At 43.2% G+C, this 20,729-nt stretch overlaps 1 long non-coding RNA gene across 4 annotated transcripts in view; it reads right to left on the reverse strand.

The window, feature by feature from the left end:
* The window catches only part of LOC309650293, a 230,710-nt gene extending 210,846 nt beyond the window's left edge, over positions 1-19,864 (reverse strand). For all 4 annotated transcript variants that reach the window (XR_014257503.1, XR_014257504.1, XR_014257505.1 and 1 more), the window contains exon 1: positions 19,241-19,864. This is a non-coding gene — a long non-coding RNA (uncharacterized lncRNA). The remainder of the gene's footprint in view (positions 1-19,240) is intronic.
* Between the last annotated feature and the right edge of the window lie 865 nt (positions 19,865-20,729).

The following is a 20,729-nucleotide window of genomic DNA, read 5'->3' on the forward strand; positions in this document are numbered from 1 at the left end:
AGCAGGAAAATATGGCCCGTGCACAAGAAAAAAATCAACAGAAACTGTCCCTGAGGAAGCTCAGACGTTGCACTCACTACACAAAGACTTTAAATCAACGATGATAAATATGCTCAAGTAGCTAAAGAAAACAATGAAGAAAGTGCTAGAGAAAACCGGGAGGAAAAAATATGAAAATAATAGAGAGTAGCAGTAAAGAGATAAAGAAAAGACAAAGAGAAAAAGAGAAAAGACATAAAGAGATAAATGTAATAAACAGATAGAAATTATAAGAATGAATCTGGAACTGAAAAGTACAATAACGGAAATGAAAAATTCATTAGAGGGGTTCTACAGCAGATATGAGCAGGCTGGAGAAAGAATCAGCGAACTTGAAGATAGGACAGTTGGATTTACGCTGAGGAGCAGAAAGAAAAAAGAATGAAGAAAACTGAACACAGCCGAAGGAACCTATAGGAGACCAGCAAGCATACTAACATGCGTTACAGGAGTCCCAGGGGAGAAGACAAAAAAAGGGAAAATTTTTAAAAAAAATAATGACCAAAAACTTCCCAAATTTGATGCGACTTATGAACCTACGCATCCAAGAACAACACTCCAAGAGGGATAAATTGAAAGAGATCTAAACCAAGACATCAAACTGTCAACAGACAAAGACAAAAAGATAATCTTTAAATTAGCAAGAAAGAAGTGATTCATTATATATAAAGAATCTTCAATAGGATCAATAGCCAGGTTCACATCAGAAACCACCACCAGAAGGCAATGGGATGGAATACTGAAAGTGCTGGAAAAAAAATAATCATCACCCAAGAATTTTATATTCAGCAAAACTACCCTTTAAAAATGAAATGAAGGAGAAATTAAGACCTTACCAGATAAACAACAGCTGAGGGAGTTTGTCACTAGCAGGCTTGCCTTACAAGAAATGCTAAAGGGATTTCTTCAGACCAAAATAAAAAGGACACTAGACAGTAACTCAAAGTCATATGAAGAAATAAAGAACTCCAGGAAAGGTAACTACATAGGTAAATATAAAAATCAGTACTATTAAATTTTTAGTTTCTAATTCAAGGGATTATATGCCATGAAAAAGAGGTACTTAGGACTAGGAATGCAAGGGTGGTTCTACAAAAGAAAATCAATCAATGGAATACACCACGTTAATATTAACAAAGGAAAAGAAACCAGTGGAACTGAACCCACAATATCTCTGAGGTATGCCTGTACACTGAAAACTATAGCTGTTGCTAAAAGACATTAAAGAAGACCTCAATAAATGGAAATGCAAATAAATGTTCACAGATTGGAAAACTTAATATCATTATGAAGACATTTATTATCCAAAGGAATCTACAGACTTAACGCAATTCCTATCGAAATTCCAATGGTCTTTTTTGCATAAACGGAAAAGCCCATCCTCAAATACATGTGTTATTGCAAAGGGCCCTAAATAGCCAAAGCAATCTTGGAAAAAAAAAAAAAAAAAGAACAAAATTAGAAAACTCACATTTCCTGATTCAAAACTTAACACAAAACTATAGCAATCAAAACAGTGCAGTACTGACATAAGGACAGACATATAGACCAATGGAATACAACTGAGAGTCCAGAAATAAAGCCAAACATCCATGGCTAATTGATATTCAGCAAAGATGCCAAGACCTAGCAACAAAAGAAAAGAGAAATTAGACTTTATTAAAGTTAAGAACTTTTGTACAACAGAGGACCTTATCAAGAAAGTGAAAGACAACCTACAGAATGAGAGAAATACTTGCAATCAGATGTCTGATAAGAGTCTAGTATCCAGAATTTATATGGAACTCTTACAATTCAACAACAAAAAGACAAGCAACCCAATTAAATAATGGACAAATGACTTGGAACAGGCATTTCTCCATAGAAAACATACAAATGACCAACAGGCACAAGAAAAGATGCTCAACACCACTGGTCACTAGAGAGATGCAAATCAAAACCACAATGAGGTACCACTTGCAAACACTAGGATGTCTATAACAAAAAGCAAAAAAAACAAGTGTTGGTGAGGATGCAGACAAATAAGACTCTCTTACAATGCTGACAGAAACATAAAATGGTGCAGCCACCGTGGAAAACATGGTGGTTCCTTAGAAAGGTAAACATAGAATTACCATATGACCCGACAATTCCACTCCTAGGTATATACCCCGAAGAACTGAAAATAGGTACTCAAAAAAATACTCATGCAGAAATGTTGATAGCACCACTGCTTACGACAGTGAAAAACAATACCCCAAAAGTCAAAACAATCCAACAGTCAAAAGGTAGAACCAACCCAAATATCCATTAGCAGATGAATAGATACACAAATTATGGAATATTATTTGGCCATAAAAATTAATGAAATACTGATACACTCTACAATATGGATGAGTCTTGAAAACATTATGTTAAGTGCAAGAAGCCAGACACTAATGGTCACATATTATATGACTTCATTTATATGAAATATTCATAATAGACAGATTCATAGAAATAGACATCAGATTGGAAACTGCCTGGATCTTGGGGTGAGGGCAGACAGTGGGGATTAACTGCTTAATGCATACGGGATTTTATTTTGGGCTGATGATAGAAACATAAAGTGGTTTCTATTTTGGAACTAGATAGAGGTGGTGAGGTTAGATAGAGGTTGCACAATATTGATAATGTACTAAATGCCACCGAATTGTTCTCTTTAATCAGTTAAATTTATACTATGTGACTTTCTCCTTGATTAAAACACCTCCTTCAATCTATAATTCGTATCTTCCACAAGTTCTCCCAAATATCACAAATCCTCACCACTGTCATTACGTATCTTCAGAGGCGACTCTTACAGTCAAAGGCTGCAGAGGTTAACATGTGAGATTCACGCGAGTCCACTGAGGTTCACATACAAATGCAAATAAAATAATGCGTTTGTTGAGCTAATTTTTTCCCCTCAATGGACATGTGGAAAAACACCAACGCACCCTCAGAGTTCTTTATCTGCTTTTCTCGCTCTCAGGGGAACGCCCTCATTACCCTGGGTTTGAAGAGAGAAAACTCGTGACAGAAAGAAAAACAAGAGGCTGACTAGCACAGGCTCCTTTTCTGAAATAACTCAATTCATCCCGAATTCTCAGGCCATTTCCATTCCTGCGGGGCGTGAGTGGCAGGGAAGCATTTGATCATGAAAAGCTGAGGAGAAGCATAACACAGAATATTTTTTCACAGCCAGTGATGTCATCCTTCCTTGAACTCCTGCCTCAGCAGATCAAAGATAAACAAACGGGGGGGGGGAGGCGGGTGGGCAGGACAAGGAGTGGGGAGACCCCACGAATAAAATGCCCTCTGGAAAGACAGCCGTGTCCTTTCTCCCGCCTTCCAGAGCCTTCCATGTGGAATATAAATGTTTAAGACTTTCAATAATGACGCATGTAAGGAAGAGAAAAGAGCTTTCTTCACAGTGGGGTTTCTTATCTGCGCTGACCTATCAGCTCCTTCGGATGGAGATGTGGGCCCCAATTCTCAGGATTTTAGAAAAGAATGTGTTAAGATGGGGGTGGGGGTGGGCGAGAGGAAGCTGACATGTGTGCGAATGGTTTAACATGCAAATGCCCGCACTTTCTTTTAGGTGGAGAATCAAGGTTTGGCTATTTTCAACGTCTTTCCACTCCCTTTCCCTTCCCATCCCAGTTTAGCTTCAAGAGGCCTGTAGATGTGACAAGGGCTTTGTGTAGGGAATTCAGGCGCATGAAAGGGCCAAGGAGACCCAGTTGAGGGAACAAACTTTTGGGGGTCAGTGGGGTCAGGGTAGAATAAATGTGTGGCTTTGTTGTCATTAAGGACATGCTCTCAGCAGGGTGTCCTGAGCCGGGCACACAACGCACAGGCCTGTTTATTCAACACTGAAATACCTACGGACGGGTCTTGGGGAGAAAAAGGAAACTTGAGCAGCAAAGGGCTGCACCTTCCAGGATTGAAACATTCTCCAGAAGCACAAAGACCTGCTTTTTTCTGATTACAGACTCACAAGAGCCTGTGCATAACCCAAAATTAATTGATTAATTAACCAATGCATTAAAAGAAGAGCTTCTCCTAGAATTTTTTTTTTCCGCCTTTCTTTTTTTTTTTTTTCCTCTCTCTCTCTCACTTTTTTTTCCCTCCACACATGGACAATCCAGGTCATTGAAAGCCTAAGATAGAAACAGTCTCTTAACAGTGTTTGAAAACAGCCTTTGTTTCCATGGAAGTGGCACAGGCCTGCTGTGGTTTCCTTCCAGAAAACATTTACCTACCTCGGAGGGGTTTTTTTGTGAGGATTAAATGGGAGAAAGTGCTTAACACAGTCTGAGCACATAGTTAGAGCTAAATAAATATTAGCTGTTGCTCGTGTGCGTGGCTCTTATGGGCCTCAGTCATGAAGAGGTCGTTGAGGAAGATGGGGAGGGTGTGACCGTCCCAGCTGAGCTGGAAATCAGATGAGCAGTGAGGAGGGGTGGCGGTGGGCTGAGATCACGAGGAGAATGGAATCCTTTAGGCAGTGGAAAGGTAGACAGGGGGCATTTCCCAAAGAAGAGTTCAGGAGTGGCTCGAAAGATTAAAATAAGGAATAAATTTCCGTACAGAATCTCCCGTTCTTAATTTTTACAAAGTCACGTGCATCTACCCATATCTGTCTTGGGGCAACGAGACAGATGAAATTTTGAAGAACGTGAGTGCCAGATTATGTTTTACACGCTGTCAGAGTTCTAGGGCATCAGAGGAGAAGATGGGCCAGTTGACACACAAACACGGTTCCAAGACAAGTAAGAGCAAAGGCAGGCCATAATGTCAACAGGAGTTCAAGGAAAGGAGAAATTAGCATAGGCGACATGGTCAGGAAGTAGCAACTGAAAGAAGCTTCCTGATGGAGGTGCTCAGTGGGCAAGAAGGAGTGGAGCAATGCTGTTGGAAACTTAGTGTTGACTAGGAGTTTGAGAAGGCAAGGTTTCCGGAAGTTGAATTTGAGGGCAGATTATATTATGGTTTGGCAAGTGAAGAGTGTGCAGGAATGAAAGTTAGCTAACCCTCGCATAAGGTGGTTGTGACGGTGGTGGTGTCGTGTGTGTCCATGTGTACATGTGTTCGTCAACCAGAGAAATCAGGGTAGTGTTGGAGAAAGGGTAAACCCATGAAATTTCAAGAAAATGTATGACAGCCAAGTGGCTGCCTGGAACTGGGGGTTAGAGAAAAAGGAGAAACAGGAAAACTCTAAGTTTTCTATCATAGGAAACTGTAGAGTGGCGGCATCATTGGAAGAAAAGTCACATTTGGGGAAAGTTCTTGTTTTGAGGGTGAAGAAAATTGCAATTTAACTCACGCGGAATTAGAGGTAATAAATGTTGGACGGCTCGAACTGTGCAGAAGATGAATCTATTAAATCAGAGGAGGGAAAAAATAATCAAGGTTTGGGCGATGGGTATAAAATGGATTGTTGGTAAACTTAGGCGCTCAGACTAGGTTATTAACAAGACTTCTTGGAAAAGGAAAATAAAGAGGAAGCTGCAAAACATTTCCTGTCTTGTGGGCGTGGGAATACCCAAGAACAGAGTCGGAGTGTAAACACTTGGCCCTACGTCTTTGGCCAAAAGCCCACTATGTGTGCATCACCCTGGGCTACCTTTCAATGTCCCTTCCTCTTTATGGTGGTGAGAAGAGTCACATGCAAATGTGATAAAGAGTCATGAGAGCCATCGTGGTCCAGCTTGCTGCACCTCAGGCGGTGGTGGGGGAAGATCTTGGGGGGGATTAGAGGAGAGACTTGCACCACAGACTAAAGATGAGATTAGGAAGGGGAGAATTTGAGTTCTGTACATACAAGGGGATAAACTGGTCCTGCTTGGATATATCTCATATGATGCGCTTTTACTGACCTACTATATTTCCTGTTGACTTCGGCTATGACCACTCTAAATAATAAACTCATACACTTTTTTCTATCCATTTTGCCTCATTGGATGCCATCACTACATGGAAAAAACCCAAGTAAGGAGGGTGAGCTAGTCAACCCAAAGGACCAGGCGATGAGTAGCTAGAAGAACCACAAGGGAGCCGAGTCAGAGGTCAGAACAATGTCCCCTGAGGACAGAAGCTGAGTCTGATCCAGATCGTGCTCCGTAAGTAAGCCAGTGGAAATTTAAGATTGGGACGCTGGCTCTAAAGGGAGCGATATAAACGGGAAGCATGTTGCCGGGCTGCCACTTTGAGGGTGACGTGTGCAGTTGCACCAGAGGATGGTTTTAGGGTATCAAGGAGGCTGAGTCAGAAGCCAGAGTCACAGACAGACTGTTTCCGATCCCTAGGAAACCTGCGGGGAGTGGGCTTCATCCATTCCCTTGGCTGGCGGGGGTTGAGGGAGTGTGGGGAAGCTCGGAGGTTTAAGACAGAGGTGAGCTAGGATCCGACACTGGGTGTGCCCCTTGTAGCCACCTCCGTCACGTATACGGGGTCAAACAAATGAGTTACCAGCATCAAGGAATCAAGAAGTCCCCCATCACCTGCATTTCTTACCTCCAACTCTCCCCCTGTAATTGCCTTGCCTTGGCCTCAATTCACTCAGCTATCTAGCAAACATTAATTGTACTCCTATGGGTCAGGAATGCAGTGCGAGAGATGCAATACAATAAGACGCAGAACTTTGCCTACTGTCCACACATAAGTAGACAGGCAGTGTAAGTGCTCTGATTTAAAGAACCGTAGGATGCTATGGGAGCCCCGAGAATAGGCAGCTATGTCATAACCCACTCTCACATCCTTCCTCTCACCATTTTTATCTCTATATCTTGGAAGCAAGGTGCTGCTGCCATGGTGGTGATGGCTCTTCTCTCTTCAGTGTGATAGGAGATCCAGGGAGTGACGGATCTGGCATGTGTCCTCTTCAGAGGAAAGGTGGAGGAAAAGGACCATGGAGAGAAAAAGCCCTCGCTCTGAATGACCTCCCTCTGCTGAAAACCCACAAAGGAGAAGCAACATCACAATTTGCAGGATAACCTTCTGCTAGCAATATAGCTGCTGGGGCTCAGCAAGTCCCGGCATGGCTGCCCGGCCAGGTCCATGATTAACGATGTCATTCAGCAAGATGAGCCCTCAATTGAATAAGCCTTGGCTTTTAACAAAAGCTTTGCCTAAGCAGTAGACTGCCCAGACGGATGACCAACTGTGGAGTGTCCCAAACATCGCTAACAGGGAGAGAATCAAAAAAGAGCACCAATCCAGGGTGATGGGCAGAAGTAGAATCTGATGGGGAAGAGAAATGGCACGACCACTTGGGGATGTTAAGGTCATTTCCTTCCCTGAATATGGAAAGTACAGAGCTGGAGGGGTCTCATTTTTCAAATGCAGAAACTAAGGCCCAGAGGTTAAGGAACATACTCTTGGACGCAGGTACGTTGGCGGTTGACTCAGGACTGGGTCTAGGGTCATCCCTACTCTGCCACACAATCTTCATAAAGCTTGGCAAGGTCTTATAACCAGGCAACGGCAAGCATTTTCTAGGTCTGGAAACTTACCGGAGGTATAGGTAGCTATCCGCTTCTCCATTCATCACTGGTTGCTGAATTTCATCAAGGAAGATGTTATTTTTTCAAGGGGGAGTCAAGTTCTCCCCCTTGAAAGGTGCTTCTCACCTTTATTCTTGAACCACCTACTTGGGTATAATATTGTTGGATCATACCTCTTTCTCTTAGATTTGTAGACATTGCTCCATTTTCTTACGGTGTTGAGTGTTATTTGTGGAGAATCCTGAGGTCAGCCTAACGACTTTCTGATTTGCAGATGGCATAATATTTTTTCCTAGATACATCTTTTTTCTAGACTGTTTTTTTCCTTTAGCATCGAGTTCTGTCAGCATAACCTGAATATGTCTACTGTTGGTTGCATATGTCAAATTTTTCCTTCAAGTGATTCCTTTGACTGCAGATTCAATTCTTTATTTCAATAAAACATCCATTTATATTGGTCTTACATATATTTTCCATTCCATTACTTCAGAAACAGCAATTATCCCTTTTCACTCATGTAAGTGGGATAGGTACTTTTCAGTTTTCAAGTACCTTCCCACCTTATCAAGGAGCTCCTTCACAGCGAGTCAAGAATTAAAACGATCTCTCTTAAGAACTCTCCAGAAGCTAGCACAAAGTTCACGGGGTGATTAACTCTGCCTGCAGTAGTACAGGAAGCAGACTTATGTTCTATATAAGGAGCAATAAGCATCAGCTAGCAACGAAAGAGACTGCTTTATCACGTGTAAACTCCTCGTCACAGGAAACAGTCAAGAACGGACAGGCTGACCACCTCTCTATGATCTTACAGTAAGGAGCTGAACTAAGTGATTGCAATGATCCCCCCACCCTGAGTTATTTGTAGTGAGGTGGATGGACCTAGAGTCTGTCATACAGAGTGAAGTAAGTCAGAAAGAGAAAAACAAATACCGTATGCTAACACATATATATGGAATCTTAAAAAAAAAAAAAAATGGTTCTGAAGAACCTAGGGGCAGGACAGGAATAAAGACACAGACGTAGAGAATGGACTTGAGGACACGGGGATGGGGAAGGGTAAGCTGGGATGAAGTGAGAGAGTGGCATGGACATATATACACTACCAGATATAAAACAGCTAGCTAGTGGGAAGCAGCTGCATAGCACAGGGAGATCAGCTCAGTGCTTTGTGACCACCTAGAGGGGTGGGATAGGGAGGGTGGGAGGGAGACCCAAGATGGAGGGGATATGGGGATATATGTATATGTATAGCTGATTCACTTTGTTATAAAGCAGCAACTAACACACCATTGTAAAGCAATTATACTCCAATAAAGATGTTAAAAAAAAAAATGATACCCACCCCCAGCTCTGTGGCCCTATGAAGAGTAGTGTCAAGTGGGGGCCTTGTCATCAGAGTCTTTGGTCAGGGGTGGACTCCAGGGCTGGTGGGTAAGTCCTCCATCTGCCTTCCCCTCTGTCAAAGGTCCCCCACCCCCGAGGACAACCTTTTATTCTGAATCTGGTGATTGATACCAGAAAAAGTTGAAGAACAGAAGGGCCACGGCCGATGTGACAGCAGAAGCCATTTTTTAGTTACTTCAGCTAAGGATGAGATAGTTTTGTGGCGAGCCAAAAAAAAAAAAAAAGGCGATGTAATTATGGCATGTATTCCCTTTATTTATTTCCCTCCAATGAGAATTCTAAACTGTGAGCTCCCTAAGAGCATGAAACAGTATTGACCTTCTCTACTAATCTACTGGCAGTGTCCAGCATTGGGCTTGACACCCAGCCTAAACACCTGATATTTGCTAAATAAATAAACAAATAAAAGAAGTCATAAGCTTGAACTAATGCGTTTTCAAGCTTGAAAATAAAGAAATGCGGTATCTCCTATCACCACAAAGCCTGTATCACCAACATTTTAAGCAGCATGCAGACTTTCGTCTGGATGACGCACGTGTGTTTGTTTGTTTAAGTGTGAGAGCACTAATAACCCCTTAAGATCCTAGGGTTTCATAAAAGTCTACAGAAAAAGGCATTCTGGGGGTTCCACGGCTGGTGGAAGAGGACGGAGCATCGGAGTGTATGAGGTCCAAGTTTGAATCATGGCTTCGCCACCTCAGGGACATTGGATATGTACCTGAAATTTCTCTGAGGCTCTGTTCTCACCTGTAAAGTGCTAAACTAACACTTCATAGAATTGTTGTGAGAATTAGGTAAAACCAGTTACAGGAAGCACTTAGGAGGGCCCCCGGCACAAGTTATTGGTGAACTTAGCATGCCGATTTCTGCAGCCCTCGCCGTACCCAGAGACTCCAGTTTTCTCTCTGCCCCTTGGTATGGAACGGGGAGGGGAGAAGTGATCTTGATGACTAGACATTTACGTGCAGTAGAACTTCTTCCCATTTCACGCACGCCCGACAGCTCCCTGACACCTAGTTTAGCCACACCTGCTGTCCCATAAGTATTAGACATGAAGCAGACAGAAGGAAACCGCTCACTTTTCCAAATGATACAACATTAGGTTTTATTTTAAGAGGGATGAAGGAGATTTATTCAACTTGCCCTCCCAAAGGAGCTCATTTAGATCCTGATTGCATTGGCTTTAACCAGTGGGCAGACCTCATCACATACCTTGGATGCCCCAAGACGGTCCACAGTCCCATGAGACTAATTCATTAAGCTGCCTTTACTCATTCCCTTAAAGCCAGTTCCCAGATTCCAACATTTCTGAAGTCTAATGTCCCCATGCATCACCCACAACTTGTCTATGCTCCCCTATGACTCTGCCCAATAAAGAGCTGTATGATGCAGTCAACTTTGATGAGGGAATCGTTGAGTCCTGAGAGAGAGGCAATGAAGGCAAGTCATCCCCAGATGGTCCAGCTCACAGCCATCCAGACCTTAGGGTTGGCACCGATTGCAACCTGAAGTTTGCTCAAAGAAAAGAAGCCTCCAAAGACCATGAGGATATTTAACTCCCTCTGCGAAGAAAGTGGTTCTGGGATGCCGTCTGACAGGCTGGAGGATAGCTTCCTGCACGCAACTCTGATTGGCATTTCCCTGCCGTTTCTCTCGAGTGCCCGTCATGGGTCAGAGACTGTCCAAAAGGCTGGGGATGAAAGAGAGAACACGGCAGACAAGGTCCCTGCCTTCATGGAACGTGAATTCTAGTGATAGGAGTGGGGAGACAAAAAAAAAAAAAAGTGCAAAATTGAGAACTTTACCAGCGGGTTATAAAGGTGATGCAAATAATCTCCACAAGGTGATGGGTTAAGAGTGATTAGGCGACTACTTAGATCCACTGGTCAAGGATGGCTTCGTGGAGAAAGACCCAGCCACGTGAGAAGGGAACTGCAGGCAAAGGGAACGGATAATGCAAAAGCCTATGGCAGGGGTGGGTGTGTGGGAGAGTTGTACCCAAGAGGTAAAGAGGCAAGGAAGAGGGCAGGGCAGATCGGTTCATCGCTAGTGGCCAGCTCACATAGGATTTGGTGAATCTTGGGAAGAACTGTGAACATGCCTTTTAAAATCTTGTCTCCTGGAGGTGGCCTGGGGTAGAGAAGAGTAGAAAATGATAACCCAGAAGAAGGACGAAGGCACACATGAGAATCCAGAGGGGTCAAATGTCTATGTAAACTGGAGCCAACCTAAACCCCAGTTCTGAATTTACCCCAGGTCTAAGCACGTGAGTCCTACTGCACTTTCTGAAAATCTTCCTAAATTAATCTCGTTGCCCCAGTGGCTCTCTCTTTAAGATCTGGGTTCACTCAGGTACTGGCTACAGGTGAATTCGGCATCAGAAGTGTTAAATGGAAGGTCTTGAGGGATGTAGTCAGCAGCTGGGTTTCGATACCTGTTCTTCTCTAAACTAACTGGAGGACCACGGCCAAGCCTTTGCCTCTTCAGCACCAGTCTTCTCATCTACATACTGACTATTGCGCTAAATAATCTTTAAGAATCTCTGCTAACAGTCTGGGGTTATATGATTCCATGACATCTGGTGTAAGCCCTATAGACACGGTAAAGAAAATTAAACACAAACACGTCTGATCTTTTCACATACGAGACCTTATAAATAGCTCAGAAAGCCACATGCCAGTGGCTGAACTGTTAGAGATGAACCAGGTAAACACCAAGCCAAGAGGAACAACATCCTGCATAGAATTCATTCCAGTCCTTGGGATACAGGGAGAGCCCTATTTTCCTCTCTCCTGAACCTCTCCCCACCTCCCACCCCCGCCCCAGATCCCTGCCACTACTTGTAACTCTGGCAGGGAGGCATTCTCGTTTACACAATGCAAGACAATTGCGAAATGAAGCGAAAATGGCTTTGCACATTCTGCTACTAATTGGCAGCTCAGAAGTAAAAGGTAATAAAACCCCAAACCCATTAGGAAAGTTTCTGCCACTATTACTGATGGTCAGGCGCCCTCTGCTGGTGGACTCGACGGCGAGCCGCCGGAGGCTGAGGGCTGTTTTCATTCTGGGATGCCTGCTTCCCAGGACGACCTAGAATGCAGGTGTTTGTCTTCAGGGATTTCCTAATGGAAAACAAGATTAAACTGGGCCATACCTCATTGGAGAGAAAACCTTTCATGCCTTTATAAATCCAGGAAGTTGTCTTAGGAAATCTGTAATAGAAGTGAACACAGAGTACCCTGTGCTCAGAGACAGAAAATACTGTTTTTGAAACTTTTGGATGGAATACGAACATCCATTCAAAATGAAATCTGATTAGAATTCAAGAATATTCATTTTTCAACATTACAGACTTTGAAGTTGTATGGAAGAAAAGAGGGTTGGCATTCCTGGGATAGAAATGGAAAATGTCTTCGTGACCAAGGAACACATACACGATTAAGGAGTGACCACGTGCTTTGTGACATGGAACTGAGCCCGGAATGTGGTATTGGGTGGTGGGTAGGGTCCAGGATCTAATCAGACCTGGCTTTCGATCCCACTTCTTCCACTCATTAAAGAAGTTACTGAAAGCCCCTGACTTTCCTTTATATGATATTCTCTTAAGTGTGTTCACACAGTGTACAGCTAACTCCACTAAATTCAATCTCACTCCCTCAGAACCAATGTACTCATTCAATAGGGGCACAGAAGAAATGTAAAAATACTACAGAGTGGATGACAGAGTTCATTCATTCACTCCCTCATTTAGATTTATCGTACTGCAGTGAATACTAAAGACAATGAATCAGACATAGACCTTGCCCTCAAGGGGAAAAAAGTCCAGGAGAAAAGATAAGATGCATAGACAAATAACTATGATAAGGCAGAAAGGTCCCCGTGATGTGAGAGATACATGTGATCAATGGGAGTCTCAAAAGATCAATTCTTTCCGGTTCTGAGGAACCCGGAAAGGCTTTCCTTTCAGAATTACATCATTTCTATGATTTCTGAGCTTTCCTGAGCACCAATCCTTGACCATGTGGAAAGGTAAGATTCAGAGTGTTTTAATCATCTGTTAGCTTGGGAAGTATTAGTAATAAAGATATATTTTAAAAATAAAGAAATGAAAAAATAAGGTAATTATGAACTTAGAGGGAGAAAACATTGTATAAGAAGAAAATATATTCATAGTACATTACTTGGCTCAGCAATGAATAATACTTACATTTTTACAATAACGTAAGTTCAAACTATGGAATTAACCAAAAAGTATGATTGAACTTTGCTGGGAGTAGACAAAGGAAAATATGTGTATGTAAGTGTGTAAGAGAATTGAATGCTCATTTTCAACAAAAAAGTTAACAGATAATGTCTACAATTATGATAGTGTGAAATGTAATGGTATAAAGATAATATTTGGTAATACGGAGGTTTAGACTAGAGGAATCAGTTAAAAGTTGAAAGTTGTTGTCATGAGGGGCAGGGCTCTGGGCAGGGATAGGATTGGGAATGGGCTACTGATTTTTATTATGACCAACACAAGCTATCTAACTTTTTAAAGCACGTACATCTGTTTCATTAAGTAAGTTTTCAATGAAAAGGGGGAGGGGATGATGTCGTGGAGACATGTTTTGTCTGTTCATCTTCTTCCCACACTTATTCTGGGAAGGTAAACTTTGTTTTGTCAAAACTGTTTATTCCACTTTTAAATACATGGTTCCCATGGAAGATTACATTTTCTCAGTTATCCCTTTTTCCTGGCTGTGATTGATTGGTCCAGATTTGAGAGGGAAAAAGGAGATGAGAGAGACAGAGAGAGAGAAACAACAGCATCTGAAGACAGAGAAAGAAGACAAAGTTCTAGCAGTGGTAAATCCCTAGTTCCATGTATTTCTCAGGACCAACTTTATCTTTGCTTTTCCAGTAATTTGGTTGTAAATTTTACTTCAACTGGGAAAACTCCTACACCCTATATGCATTTTTTCACGGCTAGTTTGAGATTTCATTTTCTTTTCTACAAAAGACAGTGACCACACTCCTCGTCTAAAATGGCATTTGAGCAACAGTCCCTGTGCAGTCTTCCAAAAAGTCTCGGGAGGCAACTATGTTGGCACAGTGGGTGGTTTTGGTTTTTAAATGAAGTCTTTCCCATGACTAGGAAGCAACCTCACGCTTGAGCTGGGAGGAATCCTTGAGTTACAAGGCAGCCATCAGTGGTCCAGGATCAGGGCAAACTCTGAGCAGGGTGGGGATGGTACACAAGAGGCTCTTTTTGAGGCATCAAGAGTACAGCTGTCCCAGGGCTTCCCTGGTGGCACAGTGGTTAAGAACCCGCCTGCCGATGCAGGGGACACGGGTTCGAGCCCTGGTCCGGGAAGATTTCACATGCCACGGAGCAACTAAGCCTGTGCGCCACAACTACTGAGCCCATGCACCACAACTACTGAAGCCCACATGCACAACTACCGAAGCCCGCATGCCGCAACTAGAGAAAGCCTGTGCACAGCAACGAAGACCCTACGCAGCCCAAAAAAAAAAAAAGAGTACAGCTGTCCCCAGACCTAAATAGACATTTCTCCAAAGAAGACATATTGATGGCCAAGAGGCATGTGAAAAGATGCTCAACATCGCTAATTATTAAAAAAATGCAAATCAAAACTACAATGAGGTATCATCTCACACCGGTCAGAATGGCCATCACCAAAAAGTCTACAAATAATAAATGCTGGAGAGGGTGTGGAGAAAAGGGAACCCTCCTGCACTGTTGGTGGGAATGTAAATTGGAGCAGCCACTATGGAGAACAGTATGGAGGGCCTTAAAAAACTAAAAATAGAACTACCATATGATCCAGCAATCCCACTCCTGGGCATGTATCCAGAGAAAACCATGGTTCGAAAGGATACGTGCACCCTGATGTTCACTGCAGCACTATTTACAATAGCCAAGATAGGAAAGCAACCTAAATGTCCATCGACAGATGAATGGATGAAGAAGATGGGGCACATACAAATACAGTGGAATATTACTCATCCATAAAAAAGAATGAAATAATGCCATTTGCAGCAACATGGATGGACCTGGAGATTATCATACTAAGTGAAGTAAGTCAGAAAAAGACAAATATCATATGATATTGCCTATATGTGGAATCTTTAAAAAAAAATGATACAAATGAACTTATTTACAAAACAGAAACAGCCTCACAGACACAGAAAACACACTTATGGTTACCAAAGGGGAAAGGTGGGGGAAGGGATACACTGGGAGCTTGGGACTGACATATACACACTACTATATTTAAAATAGATAACCCACAAGGACCTACTGTACAGCACAGGGAACTCTGCTCAATATTCTGTAATAACCTAAATGGGAAAAGAATTTGAAAAAGAATAGATATATGTATATGTATAACTGAATCACTTTGCTGTACACCTAAAACTAACACAATATTATAAATCAACTGTAATCCAATATAAAATAAATTAAAAATTTTTTTAAAGAATACAGCTGTCCCCTTCCCCACTTCCTCACCCCCTGTCTTTCTAAAACCTACTTGGACATTAAATCTCCACAAGCATTGGGCAGAAAATGGTAGGGATGACTGGTTATATGCAATGTATTCTAAGAAGAAGAGTCTGGCTAAGAAAAGGATTGGAGGAAGACACAGAGATGGGAAGAGCCCAGGGCTGGAGTGGCTGCAATTTCTATTTCTTCATGAGGCTCAAAGATCAAGACAGCAGCAGAGGGAAAAGCTGTCAAATTTGTATAGTAGAGCAGAACTGGAAAAAAAGCCTGCTAGAAATTACACTTTGGGGAGTTAAAAAAAAAAAAAAAAAAGGAGACATAATCGATGCTGCAAAAGGAATTAAATCCATGCAGAGGATGTAGAGGGAACAGTCCAAAAGGAAATGATGAGAAAGGAAGTGACAGATATAGAGGACCACGAGAGACGATCAAAGGGAGAAAAGGCTGGAAGAAATGAAGCACAAGCAATTATCAAAGAAAAAATACAAATCCATCTTTAACGCTCTAAAGTTTAAAAAAATCTATATATAGAATGCAAGCTTCTGTGTTGTTCTAAGCAAAACAATATGAAAATGTTCACTTAATTCCAGAGTACCGTCTAAAGTAAAAGGATTCATATACCTTGAAAGTATCTCAGCAAAAAGAAAAGGTTATGTATAAAAGAAAAAAAATAACCAGGCTGGCCACTAACTTTTCATCTGCAGCATTAATGCTACAAGACAATGAAGAAGCACCTACAGAGCTTTGGGTGAAAACTATTGAGATGCAAGTTGTCTTTTATAAATGGAGACAATTAAAAGATATTTTTATTAAACAAGAGCTTGAAAAAGATCCACGGAAAACAATTACTTGAAAATTGTCTCCAACTACTGGGGGATACTAAAATATTTCAAGCTCAAAAATGGGAGCGCCATCCCCATAAATGTGATGGGTTCAGCACTAAAAACTACGGAGAACTCTGGCCCTTTTATACCTAGTTCTCTCCAGGATAAATGTAAATCTAGTCGTAAAAATAAATCTAATACCTAAACATCTGTTCCTTTAAAAATAATGTAAAATTCATGATTTCATGGGGAAAAAAAACTGTTTAAAACATCAGCTAATATTAACAGAGGCCGAGAAATATGAGGAGAAGGAAGAAGGGAGGGTTGTGTACTCAAAGAGTTGGGTACCCTCTGAGAATGTACACTCTGACTCTGAGAATGAGCTCACATAAGGACAAAGAGGGTTTTTAAATATTAAAAGATAAACATCAAAGAAAGTAAAAGCAAAGAAAACATGTTCCATAGGGCAAATAGGAGTAACAAATGAAACAGCACAAAACAGTATTTTAAAAGTATGAAACTATATGTCAGAACATGAAAGAGGCCTTTTGTGCTAATAACGTTGATGTAAAGTGCCTCTCTTAAAAGGCAAAGACTCTTGGGTTGTTTTTCCAGAATCCAGCCAATCGCCGTCTGTGAGAGAATACCCCAAAGAAAGGTAGGGGGAATGCTGAAGGTAAAATATTGGACAGAGGTACTTTGGGCAAATTCAAACAAAAGCAAGGAGGGCTACAAGCCTAAATATCAGACACCAACTTTCAGACAAAATCACTGAAGGGAGAACAATCCCTTCTTTTTGATGACTGGGACAAACATTTATGAGGTTAATAAAATAGCAAGACAAATTTAACAAAACCCCTAAAAAACGGGCACATAATAATAGTTGGAGATATTAACATGTTTCTCTATTCATGACAGATCAACAAGCAGAAATTAAGTGCATGCACAGAAATAACAAAGTTCATTCAATAGGACACCACTGACGGCTCTTACGAATGAATAATAAAAATTAACATTCAGCATTCATAAAATATAGCCTTTTAAAAAAATTAGAACGTTTCAGGTCACAAAAACGTCTCCAATTCTTAAATAAAAAAAAAAAAAAGTAGTACAGTGTTCCCTCCTATGCCCTTTTCTGACCAGAATAAAACAAAACTAAAAATGATCAAAGTATTAAGCCATAGAAACAGAACATTTTAAAGTATTTGTCTAAATAACTTACGGGCAAAAAATAATTCATACCACAATTCAAAAATATAAATAATAAAAAGGGACTACTACATATTACCTCGCCAAGATTTTTTTAGAATATGTCAGTTCTGATGTGTGTGTCTTCTGTAGAAAAAGATTAGTAGGAATCAATGTGTTATGGGTAGTGTTTATTTTGTTTGTGTATGTGAATTTGCTTATATGCATGCATTGCTTTTCTACACAGAATGGGTACTTGGTACTTTTCTACATAGAATGGGTACCTATGGCCATATGTTTGCATTTTTGAAGCTGAAAAACAGTTTTGGGGGCGGGTGGCAAACTCTTATCATCTTTAAGGCAGGAGGTAAAAGTTATCTTTAGAGAAGATACACCCTTCTAGCAGTACAGATTTGAAGCAAATATATAACCAATGTTCTCCTAGAATCAGTGAGCTAATTGCACTGAGCAATGTGGAAGGTCCTGTTTAAATAAGCAAACTAAATCTTTTTTAGGGACAAGATTAACCTAGAATTGGAAATTTATTTTTCCTAAATTAGATGTAAACTGCTCTGTGCCTAAAATGTCTTGTTTGTTCTTGAGAGACGGATGCATGTTCTTATTCAGACTTTTACTGGAAAACCAGGCTACAGCTGGAAGGTTCAGGGTTTCTCAACCTCTGCCCTACTGACATTTGGGGCCAGATAATTCTTTACTGGGAGCAGGGGTGGCGGTGTCCTACGCAGTGAGGGATGTTCAGCAGGATCCTTGGTCCTCTACCCACTAGATTCCAGGAGCACCTTCCTCTCCAGCGGTGACAACCGAAAACGTGCTCAGACGTTGCAAATGTCCACCTCAGGGCAGGGGTCGGGGGCAAAACCACTCCTGGTTGACAATCACTGTGCTGTGACCTCACAGTAGTTGAACTGAAGTTGATGCTGGGCCACCTGGGTGAACAGTGTCCCTATGGGGCTGACTATACCACACTTTTTGAGAACATGTTGAAGACAGAGTTGGAATTCCTTGGGGTCTGGAAAACAAGACGACTTCCAGGGGATGAGGAAGGACATTTTCCCAGACATAAACTGAAGTTTGGGTGACAGTCACAGCCTGGTGTGGCTGTGCTCAGAGAGGCCAAGGAGAGCTAGGTCCCTTTCCAAACCCTAAGGAAGGGTCAACAGTGGAGGACAGTGGTCCCCACCGAAGTGGCAATCACATTACGGGCAGCAGCTACATGGGAGCAAGACGGGGAGGAGGTTGGGGAGAGGCACAGGTGTGAACCGCCAGCCACAGGCACTGGCAACAGCTGCTGAATGAGCCCACAGAGCAGTAAAGGGAATCTGGGTCGGGCACCAATAGCGACCACCACAGTCCACCCACCCCTTCCACCACTAGCTCTATGTGCTTCTAAGTTCTCTCCCTCTGGATACAGCTTCTCCAGGATCCTGATTGGTCACAATTTCTAGGGAAACTTACAAGAACAGCATGAATTACACCCCTGCAGCTGTAATTGATCTCAAGGCTTTAACTGATCTGACCTGCCTCTTCACGCCTCCCATCTACAGGTATAACCGGGCTGGGGGTACCAAGAGGAACCCCAACGGTCACCCCCATGACTGCCTTATTTAGCAGGAATTCTACCTCCTCTTGATGATCAGGCTACACCCCTCTCACGCGTAACTGCCTTCTCTGGCTGCTGATCTACTGGCACAAAGAGCCCCCAGTGGCCATATGGCAGCGGTAGCTTTAAGCTTAGTGGGACTTACTGTGTCCTCTGACGGAAGCACCAGTCTTTCAGGAACCACGACCCGGAGACTCACAGACTGAGAAGCAGGAAGCACAGATTCTTCAAGGTCACTGGGAATAACAGTTGTAGGAGGTACTCCAACTTCCACTGCTTGTTCTTGGACCCATGCGGTCTGTCGACTGGCGACCCAGCACCAAAGGAAACGCCCCATCCCTAGAGGGTGTCATCTCAAAAGAGATGCCTCAGCGGCACTTTGAAGAGGTCATTCTACTGTCCTATCAAGCTGGCAGCTTCTGGATGGTAGAGTACATGGTAAGACCAGTGGATCCCCTGTTCGTGTGCCCACTGCCATGCTTCCTCTGCCCACGCTTGGACTGACAAGATGCTATGCAAGATTGCATGTTGGAAGATCAAGCCCTCTGTGAGCCTTGGGAGGAACGGTGCTGGCTGAGTAATGATGCAGACAGAAAAGGCAAACTGTTACCCAGAATACGTGTCAATCCTAGTGAAGATGAATTGTCTTTTCCAAAGTAGAAGGGGTCCAGGGCAAATGAACAGTCAATAGCAGCTGGCTGGCCTTATGCATGGGATGGTGCCATAGACTTACTCAGCTTTGGTCTCTTCTACTGGCAGATTGGATGTTCGGCAGATTGGATGTTCAGCATTAGAAGTCCGACTGTTACCGAACGCAGGTCCATGCGCCCAACGCACAGTGAGGCCAAACAATACCAAACTGTCGGAGTTTGGAGCAGAGAAAGGCTTATTGCAGGGTCCTGCAAGGAGAGGGGTGGCTCATGACTTTAAAACCCCAAACTCCCCGAAAGCTTTCAGCAAAGCCCTTTTCTAGGAAAGGTGAGGGAGGGGCGTGGTTAGTTGCTGCAAATTTCCTGGCGGCAGATCCTTTGTTCTGGAGGTCAGGTCATGGCCAGGTCACAATGTTCTTCTAAATCTCCACCAAACAAATGCTAGTCTCTGTTCTGACAAGAAAGGGCAAGGTCCCAAGGCACAACATTCACTCTCCGAGGTCCAGGCCCCGCCTAAGAGGAGGGGGTGCCTGCGCGGGCCGGTCACCCTGCCTGGGTCCTCCCGCCAGCGCCCAGGCCCGGCTGAAGAGGCAGGTCTCAGCTGCTGGCGCCCTCAGGCCAGGTCCCCAGACGGTACCCAGCCGTCATCACCGAGGGAGTCCGGCGCCCAGGACCCAGCCGGCCCGCAGGCTCCTCAGGCCACCCAAACGGGACCGGAGTGGGGGGTGGGGGGGCGGTCTGTGCACCGAGACCCAGGGTGACTGCCGCCACCGGTAGGTCGCCGAGGCCGGGATGGGGAGAGGTTCACCGCTGCTTCAAGCCTAGGCCTGGCCCGTGGGCGGCCACGGGAGGGCTCTGGAGCTCTGCAGGACACAGTCGCCAGCCTGTGGCCGGGGGGGCCCAGCTCACCCGCCCGCTCCAAGGCCGGAGGGCCTGGAGGCCCCGGCGAGAAGACCTCGAGGCACCTCTCACCGAACCCTCCAC

The sequence above is a fragment of the Balaenoptera physalus genome (genome assembly GCF_965194825.1).
Source record: "Balaenoptera physalus genome assembly, chromosome: 20".
NCBI lineage: Eukaryota > Metazoa > Chordata > Mammalia > Artiodactyla > Balaenopteridae > Balaenoptera > Balaenoptera physalus.